The sequence below is a fragment of the Zingiber officinale genome, chromosome 2B (assembly GCF_018446385.1).
Source record: "Zingiber officinale cultivar Zhangliang chromosome 2B, Zo_v1.1, whole genome shotgun sequence".
Classification (NCBI taxonomy): domain Eukaryota; kingdom Viridiplantae; phylum Streptophyta; class Magnoliopsida; order Zingiberales; family Zingiberaceae; genus Zingiber; species Zingiber officinale.
The window spans coordinates 128,476,514-128,490,727 of NC_055989.1; positions in this window are offsets into that span (position 1 = coordinate 128,476,514).

A 14,214-nucleotide genomic window follows, 5' to 3' on the forward strand; every position below is an offset into this window, starting at 1 on the left:
ACCTTGTCGATTTCTGATGCTTCCCTTGTAGAGTTGCTTTCTTTTGACGTTGCTCTCCCTTCTTCAATACTTTCGATGCTCATTTTAGATGAGCTCACTTTGTCTTCTTCTTCTTGGTGACTTATCATTAGCGTAAGTCTGGCATAGGCCTGGATCGGTACGATATACCGTACCCAAAATTGAATATCGTATACCGTATCGAAAAAATCGGTATTCTAAGAAATGATACCGATACCGTACCGACATTTCGGTATATCGAATTTCGGTATACTGAAATATCGGTACGGTATCGGTAAAATACCGTCATGCCGAAGTTATATATATATTACATATAATATATAAAAAATAATTCTTTTGTAATGAAGGCAGTGATCATATAAGAACAAGAGTTGGGATTTCGGACCCAAATATACAAGATTGAAGATTAAACCAGTAGCTAGCGGTCCCAGGGTGGTGACTCGTCGGAGATTTGTCGAAATCTTACCAGAAATAACTAAATGCTAGCTGGAAAAATAGGGGAAGCATATAGGCTTCAATCCATACTAAAAATACCATAAATCCACCAAAGAAACAAAAGCTAAAACTCACCGGAAAATCGGACAAGAACTTGCACAAGCATAACTCTCAGAACAGAGCTTGGTGATTAGATTTCTTCAGATTCAATGAAGGGAAAAAAATATTAGGGTTGGAGAAGAAGTTTCTAAGTTGCTGTGCATCTTCTCCGGCGACTACGTGCGGTGGTCGACTGTGGAAGGAAAGAATCGCGAGTTGCGACGTGTGCACCGACGGCGCAAGGAGAGAACATGGTTTGGGGTCGTTTAGGGTTTGGTTTAGACTTTAGGGGAATCTAAATTATTCATATAATCTATAGTTACTCGGTATTTCGGTATACCGAAATATTTTAAATCGTTACCGTTACCGTTACCGACAAATTCGGTACGGTATGATACCGTACCGAATTTTTCGGTATACCGAAAATTTCGGTATATACGATATTTTTTCGGTACGATTTTTTGATATTTCGGTATTTCAATATTTTTTTCCAGCCCTAGTCTGGCATGGACTTCGATCTCCGACCTTGACGACGTTTCATCCCACGTCGTTTTTAAATTTTTGTGCTTTGTTTAGGTCGGCTTCTTGTCCTTTTCCTTGTTCTTTAATTTTGGATAGTTGTTTTTGACGTGCCCTTCTTCATTGCACTGGTAGCATCTTACCTTTCTTTTCCTTCTTTTACCCTGCACTTGATTAAACTTATTATCCTTAAATTTTTTTTTTTGAATTTCCTTACCATGAACGTCGTTTCGTCATTGTCAAGGGATGTTTCAAACTCTGATTCATCCATTTTTGCCTTCAGGGCAATGTTCTACATCGTTTTCGTCTTTAGATCTGCATATCTAGATTCGTGAATTTCAAATGTTAAAAATAATTCCTCTAAATTACTTACCTCTAAGTTCCTAGAGTTGAAAAATGTTAGGATGTATACTAAAAGCCTAGCTTTTTGTATGAACATTTATTTTGAAATAAGAATCACATTGGTCAAATGTCTGCATTTAGTTTAATGCAGTTGTCTATTTAATTTATGTTGTAGATAACATGGTGTGTGGTGTCACACAGAAGATAATGTTATCAATTCCTTATAAATTATAAAAATAGTAGCTCACAACCAAGATGAATTAGGACAAACTATTGGAATGGTTGTAGTGTAATTTGGTATTAGTTTATCTTGACTATAAAATCACACTAGTACACTATGTGTGTATTGAGTAGAACCATTTGAGGTTGTTTCTTTTTATACTGACTGCATAAAAGAACAAAATCTCTATTATTATGGATGTGCGTACTCTTAATCCCGATACAATAACAAACACATATACTTAGTATTTATTTCTTTAATTTATCAAAGGGTGAGATTTATTCAGTTAAATCAATAGGCCCGATAAGTTAGGAAATAATATTATTTATATGGTGTGTTGTTGATTATAAAAGGAAATTATGTCCTAGTAATCTAGGTTGATGATGTCCCCTTGAGGAGCTCATAAGGATTATCATGTAAACCCTGCAGGTGGACTTAGTCCGACATGATAATAAGGTTGAGTGGTACTACTCTTGGAGCTAGATGTTAATTAAGTGAGTTGTCAGTAACTTATTTAATTAATGGACATACGATATCTTAAACACAGGGAGACTAGCGCACTCATGATAAGTAGGAGCCCATATTGTAATATGGGATTGGTGCGGTAGTTCAATAATAACTCTTTAGTGGTATGAGTAATTATTGATGAACTTGAGTTGGGTGTTCGGGTCGAACACAGGAAGCTCAAGTCTATCAGGAGGCCAAAACTAATTCCTCCTCTCGGTTCCTGTTGTAGCCTCTATAAAGCCTTGCATTCACCCATTTTGGTTTTGCTTCCTACCCAAGAAAGGGGTCGGCCACATCCTTGCTTGGTGCCCAAGCAAGAGGTCGGCCAACCCTTGCTTCCTACCCAAGAAAGGGGTCGGTCAAGCCTTGCTTGGTGCCCAAGCAAAGGGCATGCCAAACCAAAAGAAAAGAGAAAAAAAGAGAATTTTTTTTCTCAACAGAATTAGAGATTTTTCTAAAAAGAATTACGTTGATTCTTTCTTAGGAATTTTCTAAAAAGAATTATATTACTTCTTTTTTAAGAAATTTTTCTAAAAAGAATTATGTTAATTCTTTCCTAGAGATTTTTCTAAAAATAATTATGTTGATTCTTTCTTAGAAATTTTCTAAAAAGAATTATACTATTTCTTTCTTAAGAGATTTTTCTAAAAAGAATTATGTTAATTCTTTTCTAGAGATTTTTTCTAAACAAAAATCTATTACTTTTTCTCATTTTTTATCTGGGGCAAAGGGTTATAAAAGGAGAGGAGATTGTGCCACAAAAATCAATAATTCAATTGAGAATTGATAAGTTTCTCTCCTTTCCCTTAAGGTAGGCGCCCATTGTTTCTTTTCTTTCCTCTAGGGACGACACCCCACTTCTTTTCTTCTTCCCTTTTCTTCCCTCTAGGGCTAGCACCCCATCTTCTCTTGGTGGCCGGAGCTTGGAGGAAAAGAAAACGAAGAGACGAAACACCTTGGTGGCCAGCGGTTTGGAGGAGAAGAAGAAGAAAGAGACGTTCCTTTCTTTGCATCTTTTGGTGGTAGGCGGCTTGGAAACAAAAGGGGTTTGGGGTGTTTTTGTCTTGGTAGATCGTCGCCCACACGACGTACAAGAAGAGGAGAGGAATACGGCAGAAGATCAAGAGGTCTTTAAGATACAAAGAAAGGTATAACTAGTTAATTTATTCCACAGCACAACTAGTTTTGCTTTCTTTGTATGGATCTTGAAATACCAACACAAGAGGCTAGCGATTTTGTGTTTCCATTTTTGTGCTTCGATTTTATGTTTCGATCCTGTGCTTTAATTGAGGTTTCTGTAGTTAAATCTAATGTTACTGTGAGAAGTTTAAATATTCGAGTTCTTTGAAAGATTTTGTGTAGGAAGTGGTGGATGATCCCATAACCAAGAAGGCCTAGTGCCTCGCCAACGACCTGGAAGCCAATCCTTGAAATAAATATTTAATAAACTTCTGTAATATGGTTTAACTTTTGAAGAACACAAGGGTTGAACATGGAGTAAAAATATTAAGTTCCGTTTCTAATCCAAGTTTATCTTTGAAGAACGAACTTGGAGTAAAAATGTTAACTTTCGTTTCCAATCCAAGTTTAACTTCTGAAGAGCACATGGGTTGCTAGGAAAAGTTCTGTGCTTGTACAAATTTTTGTACAGGGGAAACATAACGGTATTCCAAGTAGCACCCTATAAAATATGCATCTACTAGGGTTGATCATTCTAGAGTTCTAGGAAATGTATTAAGTGCGTACCTTAATAAATCTCAGTTGGTTACCTTTTCTCTGAGATCTTTGAGTCCGGTGATGAGTTCTTTGATCCTTAAGTGGAGGTGTGCGACGGTTTCACCTTCTTCTAACCAGAGGTTGCCAATCTGGTTCCAGAGTAGGTCCTGTCTTATGAGTTTTATCTCAAGGCCCCTTCATGTAGTTCTAGGAATTTCTCCTAGAGCTCCTTGGATGACTTATATGCTCTGATCCGGTTGACTTCTTGTGGCAGTAACACGCTTAGCAGATGAAATTCTGCCTTGTCGTTTGCCATGAAGTCGGCTTGCTCCTTTTTCGTCCAATGATGTTTTTCTTTGTCTTTTGGTGCTACAAAATAATATTTCATTATAATTAATAAATCAAAATCCATTTTGAAAAATACTTCCATCTTTCTTTTCCAAATAACGAACTCTCCCTCGAACTTAGGAGAGTAGATGCTTGGTCTGACAATCGTCTTTTATGCTTCGATCGGTGGTTAATCCTTCTAAAGCGATTGGGCTCTGATACAACTTGTTGGTCTCCTTGATTAGCAAGAGGGGGGGGTGGGTGAATTGCCTTGCACAAACAAACTCAAACCTTTTCCTAACTTATAGCTTGATTAATACAAACACTTGTTAAAAAGAAACTAATTAATAAAAAGAAAGAAGAGGCATATCTTTTACTTAGTTTTCAATCAGAAGATTGTAATTCAAGATATTGAACCTCACTAACAAATCTTTTTCAGGCAGAGAAACCTCTTATAGTAGTTAAAACACTCGAATATAAAACTTAACAGAAAGAGAATCATTTACAAGTGTTACTTTTTAACTACTGAGATCAGGACTGTATTTATAGCCCTATTTCGGGTGCTTGGAAGGGTTCCAGGCACCTGAGTGTGGATATAACTTTATCCACATCATAACGAATCGTGATAGCTGGCATTTCGATAAACTTTCTGATCCGGGCGCCTAGAAGAGTTTCGGGCGCTCGAACGATGTTGATACGACCCCCCTCAGGCGAGGCGCCCTGGGGGCGCCCAGGGGATCCAGGCACCCATACCAAGTCCAGGCACCCAGACTTAGTCCAGGCGCCCTTGACAGTCAACAACTTGTTGAGTGTTCAATTTCTCCCTGTTCCGGCTCTGTTCACATAGGTGATTTCGACCATCGAGAATAGGGCTCACTCGAACCCATTTTTTTATCTTCTCGAGCAACTTTCCGCTCCGGCTTATCATCCCTCAAAACTGCTGCACACTTCCTTTTCATCTACCAGCGTATTCTTCCGCAGCGCCTCGTCCCTCAGACACACCGAGCCAGTCAACTCTCTTCCATGCCATCTTTCTCACTAGCTGCATTTTTCGCTCGACTTCCTGTACTCCTAGGTTCCCGCACACTTAGATACAAGGCATCATAACACAACAAGACCTAACTTGACTTGGTTGATCACATTAAAATTACCAAGGGGTACTTACAGAGACTACTACACTTCTCACAAAGTTAGTGTGCATGTGGTAAGGGTAATATTAGGGAGTACATCATGGAGATGTCCAACTTAGTTACAAGGCTTAAGACACTAAAGTTAGACATGTCTGAAAGTGTCCTTGTGAAGGAGAAATGAACACTAAATGAGCTCATAGCTCAGTATGTATGGGAAGAAGAGAGATTGAGAGGTGACACATCTTAAAGTGCACACTATGCATCCTCATCTCAATATTCAAACAAGAAAAAGAAGAAGGATAATGGTAAGAGTAAGGGCAAACAACTTGTAGTGACTGGGGCTTCAAGGTATAAGGTGCAAAAGCAACAAGATTTGGACCTAACTTGTTTCTTTTGTAAAAAGAAAGGTAATTTGAAGAAGGATTGCCCTAGATACGTCAACTGACGTACCAAAAAAGGTATACTTCTCAACTTTGTAAGTTAAAAAGTCAACCTAGCTACTGTACCTAATAACATTTAGTGGATAAATATTGGTGTAACTACTTACATAAGTGTAACTATGCAGGGTTGCCTCATGAGCCGAATGCCAATTGATGTCGAAATATTCTTCTATGCGGGAATGAGCAAGAAGGCAAAAATAGAAGCAATAGGTGTCTTTAAAGTTTGTTTGGGGAATAATGTACTTTTAAATTTGAAAAATATATTTGTAGTGTCGTCTTTTAAATGGAAAGTTTAGTATTTTTCAAAATTCTATCTTGTGTGGTACTGGTTCCTTGATTGATAAACTATATAGCTTGGACACTGAAACTCATATGAATAATCTTGTGATGCATAGTATAGGTGTGAAGCGTGGTGTGACAAATGAGAATTCATCCATATTGTGGCATAGACATTTAGGGCATATCTTCAAACAACACCTAGAAAAGTTAATGTCATAAGAAATTCTCGATTCCCTTGATATGTCAGATTTTAGAATCTGTATTAAGTGTTTCAAGGGAAAAACAACTAACAAAAATAATAAGGGTTTAAGGTGGAGTAATAGAATCTTAGAGCTTATACATATGGATATATGTGAATTATTCTCTAAGGCTTTTTGGAACGATCAAGCATACTTTATATGATTTATAAATGATTATTTCTGATACAGATACTTGTACCTTATTCATGAGAAGTCGCAATCCCTAGACATGTTCAAAACATTCAAAGTTGAAGCTGAAAATTAACTTGGTAAGAAGATTAAGGCCGTAAGATTAGACTGCGGTGGTGAATACTATAATAGATCTGACGGATCATGTGAACAACATTCTGGGTCATTTGTGGATTACCTTGTTGAGTGCGGTATCGTGGTGCAATACATCATGCTTGGGACACCTCAACAGAATGGTATAGCAGAGCGATGAAATCAAACCCTTAAGGACATGGTGAGAAGTATGATTCCATTTTTTTCTCTACCGAGTCTTTGTAGGGTGAAGTACTTAAGGCTACAGTTTACCTACTCAATAGGGTTCCTAATAAAGCAGTAACCAAAATCTCATACGAGTTGTGAACAGGTAGAGCGCCTAGTCTTAGGTATCTACATGTCTAGGGTTGGTCAACTGAGGCTAGACCCTATAAGTCTAACAAAAGAAAATTGGGCTCAAGAATCATTAACTGTCACTTTATAGGATACTCTGAAAACTCAAGAGGTTTCAAGTTCTATAATTCCTTCAGTAGATCCTTTTCGATGGGTAATGACAAATTCATTGAGGATGATGGGAGTGATAATGCCAGAGAAATATCATTTGAGGAGAACATTAGTGATCCTAATATGATAACTACTAAATAATAATGTACTTGATAGTGAAATGATTATCGTTCCACATATAGTTGAAGTTGCACAACTGGAAGGGGTAGTTGGTCATGATATTTCCATATTACCTCCAATTCATTTCACTACAAGAAAAAAGCTAATAGACAACGCTTTTAAAGCGTTGTCTTTGTGCCTGAAAAAGTGTTGTTAAAGGCACTGTTATTAAAAGTCTGCTCAATGACAACGCTTTTAAAGCGTTGTCGTTTGTAGCGATGATAACGCTTTTGCAACGCTTTAAAAGCGTTGTTGTTTTTTTACAAAGACAACATTTTTTGCAACGCTTTAAAAGCGTTGTCGTTTTAAAGAAAAAAATTTTAAAAAAAATATTTAAAAATCATTATTTTTATATTTACGAAACTATTATTTTTCTTTTACCATGTCCAGATTCGAATTTTACATATAATCAACTCAGCTAATGATTTCAAACTCATACCAAAATAATAGAATTCTGGCATTGAAGTAATATTAGTATTTAATTACATGAGAAGCTAGTAAATATCAAAATTAACACTAATTCTATTTCAAAGTAGATAGTGATATTCACATATAAAACAAAAGAACACAAAATAACTAGCCGACCTCGAAGCCAACAATCTATTTACTTCTACTAGCTACACTCAAAAATTATTATCGGCTTAAGAACGGGACAAAACATTACAGTAATTACTACCACAATACTGAAGAAGTAACTTGTCTTTCTCAATCTATTACAGGAATAAACAATTGGATTTTGTCTAGGATCTTTGTGAGCTTTGAACAGATTGAATAGTTGGCCTGAAATATAAACAAAAAATTACAGTCAATAGTTTGAACCAAAAAATTACTTCTACTAGCTAGTTTCTATAAATGAACCAAAACTCATTACTCAGAAATGAAATGCTTGTAGAAAGAAAGAAAGAAAGCTTGCAGAAATGCAACGTTTCTTCAAACTGCAGAAAGAAAGTTTGTAGAAATGAAACGCTTTCTTCTCTGCAAATGCTTTCTTGCAAAAAGCACTGTTGTTGCATAAATGCAACGTTTCTTCAAACTGCAAAAATAAAGCTTGCAGAAAGAAAGCTTGCAGAAAGAAAGACAATGTTTCTTCAAACAACATTCTAAAATGCATGCAGTTTCTAATATGCATTCTAAAATGCATGCGGTTTCTAAACTACATTCTTCAGTTTCTAATTTGCAGAGAAAGCTTGCAATTTCTCCATTTTAAAATGCATACAGTATTTCTCCATTCTAAAATGCATACAGTATTTGCAGAAAGAAAGCTAAAATGAAACGTTTAGAATATGAGTTTAACTAATAGTGGAAAATTGCCAACTTCCTAAAGAAAGCTTGTAGAATTTTTAGTTTAACATGCTTGATAGACTTAAAGCTTGCCAAAATCTTGCATAAAGCTTGCAAAAATCTTGTAGAAAGCTTGCAGAATATTTGCAAAGAAAGCTTGCAGAATAGACTTAATATTGTGCCATTCATCACAATGCCGATGACCGAACCCATAATGACTTAGCATGAATTAAGGGCAACAAACTGAAGACAAGAAAGTACTCCAATGTATTTGAGCTACAGCTTAATTGTTGCCCTTGTAATTTTTTAACTACTGCTGATGTGGCTGCAACCAAGTAGGAAAAAAAATGATCTAGAGTTTAAGAACTGGAGCATCTCCACCTAAGTGACTAGTCACCAATGATAATTAGATTGTGTACAAAACAGAACTTATCCATATTAGAGTGTCATTGTGTTGATTAGAACTGGAGCATCTACATCCAAGCAACTAGCCACTAGGATTGATAAGAACCCACTAATAAGCAGCAGTGAAAATTAATAAGCTGGAGAAACTATTGCTCAAAAATCAAATATATTTTACTAGGAAGTCAAAAGGATACCACTAACTAGAGCATTTTCCTGAATGCTGGTGAAGACTCTCACTGTAAGATAAAGAAAAAGTAATTATAAACTGTGTCCAGCAAAATGTAGTAGGGGTTTAGACAAATAAAAGTATTCCTAAATGAACTTTCACCAACAACTTTTAGTCTAGCGAAGTGTATAACAACATCAAACCTGCAGAAACAAACAAAATGATGTCATGAAATGTTAAAAAGGATATCCAAACAAAATCGGACGCAGAAAGGTAAATGATAGTGAAATAATAAGCAACAAAGGTCTAAATCACAGTGTATTAGGCTTGGCAGCCTCAGCATGCAACGCCAAACAAACATCTAAAGCACGCTTACTATATCAATATAACATATGTAATGCTCTTGGGACACTTGTTGACAAAGTATGTTTCTTTTTTGGTTGTTCAAACTTATTCCTTCGAGACTTCTAATAATTTCAAATGATGACAGTTAGATAGAATGACTAATAAAAAAAGTGACAATTTAATTTGAAATAAAATCTAACAAATACCTCATCTTGGTTCACTACCAAGGATAAATAACTCCTTTAAGAAAACTGAGGCAAAGACTATTAGCTAAATCCTGTCTAAAGAAAATAGTGATCACATGACCACAATATATCAAAAAATGTGTAATGACTTTATTGCAGTTACATGTATAAAAATTAAGGAACATAATATCCACTAGCATTGAGCATTTATTCCTATAAATTGGAAATATTAATTCTTTATGCTATATTTTTTCAATGGATAATTAGAAAGGTGTGCTTCTTAATTTGGGAGCCTTAAATTCGAGTTTAGATTCATGTCCCATAATTAGAATCAGTTAACAATGCAACACCACATGATGATTGTTTACCTTTGAGCAATACCATAGCTGAAGATATTGCCTTCAAAATGGATGTTCCTTCTTTAGGCGTTGGATCAGTGAATTCTTTCAAACTCAAAACATTTGCATCAAATATTGACCAATATTCATATGCTTACAAGGTTGGTCTGCACAAAAATAATAAATTGACCGCTTAATCCATAGCATATAGTAGCACATTTTCCCAGTAAGAGACATTGAAATGAATTCCAACAACTTATCAAAAGTCATAACCATCTTGAAACATATTGTATTGCATGTAGAAAGAGTTTTCAAATTTCTAGAGCAGATAAAGAGTATTACATAATAAGTTATTTTTAGTTCAACAAGATTATCAAAGATAAATAGCAAGCAACCAAGTATGAGATGGACCAAATTTTCAGTAAAAAAGGAATCGAGAAGGTATGGCTTGAATCAGAAAAACTTGCTCCAACAATTAGTGCCCAAGCTGTACATTACATGGTTTAGAAAACTTTATAGGCTAAGCATCACGCAGCTGCTGCTCTAGGAAAGTGCTTAAGCACAGATGCCTATAGCTATCAGATGCTTATGAATTGCATATCTGTTTCACTTACAAGCAAGCACAAGCTTAAATCTAAAGTAGAAACATATAGAACCAAATCTAGAAGAATACCTAGAATGAAATGAGACATTTAATGGCATAGTGGTAAAGTGCAGAAGTGAGCCATGACCACCTGCAATTGATTGGGAAAAGGAATCAAGAACGAAGAATCAACGAAGATGAAAAACCCAATTTGTTTTGCTTACCGGAGTTAGGGATTTCCAAAAGCCCAAGTCGGTCTTGGGCGGCTCGGTAACCCTAGTAGCCCAGAAGATGAGCATTAATATAAGGGAGCTAGACAACGGCGAGGGAGAGCGTGGAGGTCAGCCAAGGGTAGGGGAAGGCATTGAGAACCTTCTTATTGTAGATGTTGAACACCACGTTCAGCGCCCACCACGTGGCGAAGTAAAATCTAATCTTGACATTCTGCGCCACCGCCAATCGGCTCTCCTCCTCACCACCGATCGGCCATCAAAGCCCTAACGAGCTGGGGAAGCCCCTTGGCGGTCTCCGCGGAGAACCATCCCTCCTCCTCCATTAGATTGGCTACTAGGGTATCGATCTCGTGCGGCGATCCGCACCTAGACAAGGTGGAGGCCATCTCTGTGTAGAGGTTGAGATCGACATGGTACCACTGCTTGCTTCGGGTGGTAGTGAAGGCTTTCAAGGCAAGGCATGACTGATCCTAAAAAACAAGCTATTGTTTGAAGGTGTTCAGAGGAGAGATTCGTAGAGAGGGTTTCGTCATAGAGGGGTTGGACGGAGAGGAGTTTGAAGGAGAGATTTGAGGAGAGGGGTTGGATGGAGAGGGGTTCGAAGGACACGAGTTCGGGAAGGGAAGACTTTTTAGGGTTGGCATAAAAATTTCGAGGCCGGAGGAAAGAAAACACTGATGGGAAAAATACGGTGAAGAGGAAAAAATGTGTCTAAGGGAAAAAAACCATGTTATTTTGACAGAAAGGTTCAAAGACAACGCTTTTCAAAAAAGTATTGCCGTAGCCCTCAAAAAACTACTTTTTCTTGTAGTGTTTAGAAGGTACATCATTTCAAATAGAAATTCTATCCTATGGTTGAGAATGACTGCCAACCACCTCAAGATCAAGTGTCACTAAGAAGATCCATTAGAGAGAGAAAATCGACGGTGTCTCGTGGTTATGTATATCTCCAAGAGCATGAATTTAACATTGGGTTGGAAGATGATCCCACATCATTCCAAGAAGTCAAACAATGCCCTCATTTGGAAAAATGAATGAATGTCATGAAGGAAGAGATGAAGCCTATAGTGGACAACAACGTTTATAAACTTGTAGAATTGCCTGAATGTGTGAAACCTATTAGTTGTAAATGAATATTTAAAACTAAAATGGATTCACATGACAATGTTGAAAAGTATAAGACACGCTTAGTCGCCAAGGGATTCACTTAAAAGGAGGACATCGATTACAAGAAGATATTTTTGTCGATTTCGATGAAAGACTTCTTTAGGGTAATCAAGACACTCGTATCTCATTATGACCTAGAGCTACAACAAATGAGTGTTAAGATTGCGTTTCTTAATGGAAACATTGAAGAAACTATATACATAGTACAACCGGAGAACTTTGACTCAGATGATTCAAAGCACCTAGTATATAAATTAAGGAAGTTCATTTATGGCTTAAAGCAGACATCTCATCAATGGTATCGGAAGTTTGATCAAGTAATTTCTTCATATAGTTTCAAGGAGAACCCGATTGATCAATGTTTGTATATCGAGTTCAGTGGGAGTAAGTTTATTATACTTATTCTATATGTGAATGGTATATTGTTGGCAAGCAGTAATATGAATCTGCTGCTGGAAACCAAGTTATTTCTATCCAGTGAATTTGAAATGAAAGATCTTAGTGAAATATTTTTATCTTAGACATATAGATTGTTTGTGATCATTCAAGGTACACACTTGGACTATCACAAAAGGCCTATATAGAAAAGGTGTTCATTTTGTATAACATATAAAATTGTTCTTCCAACAACACTCCTGTGGCAAAGGGTGATGGACTTAGCTTGCAACAATGTCTACGTCATGAATTTGAGATCAACAAAATACAGCAATGCTCCTATACATCAGCAGTAGGGAGTTGATGTATGCTCAGGTACGTACACATCCGGATCTTGCGTATATTATGGGAATGTCGGGCAGATATTTGAGTAACATTGGACCAGAGCATTAGAAAATCGTAAAGAGAGTTATGCGATATTTGTAAAGAACGAAGAATTACATACTTATATATAAGAGATTAGGTCATCTGGAGATCATTGGATACTCAGACTCTAATTTTACTAAATGCTTAAATAGCAGGAGGTTCACATAAGGTTATGCCTTCATATTGGCGGAAGGGGCTATATCATGGAAAAGGGTCAAACAAACACTAATAGCAACTTCCACTATGGATGCAGAGTTTATAGCCTGCTATGAAGCTTTCAATCACGGGATATGGATATAGAACCTTATCACAAGGTTACATATCATTGGGGACATTGACATGCCATAGAGGATCTCTTAGAGTGTATACTAAAAGCCTAGCTTTTTGTAAACATTTATTTTTGAAATAAAGAATCACATTGGTCAAATGTCTACATTTATATGCTAAGTGTAGTTGTTCAATTAATTTATATTGTGGATAACATGGTGTATGGTGTCACACACAGAAGATAATGTTATCAGTTCTTTATAAATTATAAACAGTTGCTCACAACTAAGATGGATAGGAACAAACCATTGGAATAGTCGTAGTGTAATTTGGTATTAGTTTATCTTGACTATAAAATTACACTAGTACACTCAGAGTGTATTGAGCTGTACCATTTAAGATAAGTTCTTTTTATACTGACTGAATAAAAGAATAAGACCTTTGTTATTGTGGAAGTATGTGCTCTTAATCCTGATATAATAATAAGCACATATATCTAATATTTATTTCTTTGACTTATCAATGAGTGAGATTTAGTTCGATAAATCAAGAGACCCGATAAGTTGGAAAATGATATTATTTATAGTGTGTGTTGTTGATTATAGAAGGAAACTGTGTCCTAGTAATCTAGATTGATGATGTCCCCAAGAGGAGCTCATAAGGATTGTCATGTAAACCCTGCAGGTGGACTTAGTCCGACATGACGATAAGGTTGAGTGGTACTATTCTTGGAGCTAGATATTAATTAAGTAAGTTGTCAGTAACTCATTTAATTGGTGGGCATTCTATATCTTAAACATAGGGAGACTAACATACTCATTATAAGAAGGAGCCCAAAATGTAATTTGGGATTGGTGCGGTAGTTCAATAATAATTCTTTAGTGGTATGAATTATTATTGATGAAATTAAGTTGGGTGTTCAGGGCGAACACGGGAAGCTTACTTTTATCGGGAGACCAAAACCAATTCCTCCTCTCGGTCTCTATCGTAGCCTCTTATTTATAAAGTATTATACCCACCTTCTTATCCACCTTAAGGTGGCCGACCAAGCCTAGCTTGGAGCCCAAGCTAGGGCCGACCAAACTAAGGTGAGTTGGTTTGCTTAGGTGGCCGGCCCTAGCTTGAACCCAAGCTAAGGTGGTGGCCGACCACAATTAAAAATAAAAGGATTTTATTTTAAAATCTTTTCTTATGTGGAAGCATGTTTTAAAAGAGAGTTTAAAATTTAAATCTTTCCTTTTATAATTTTCTACAAAGGATTAAGAGAAATGTTTGATATCTTTCCTT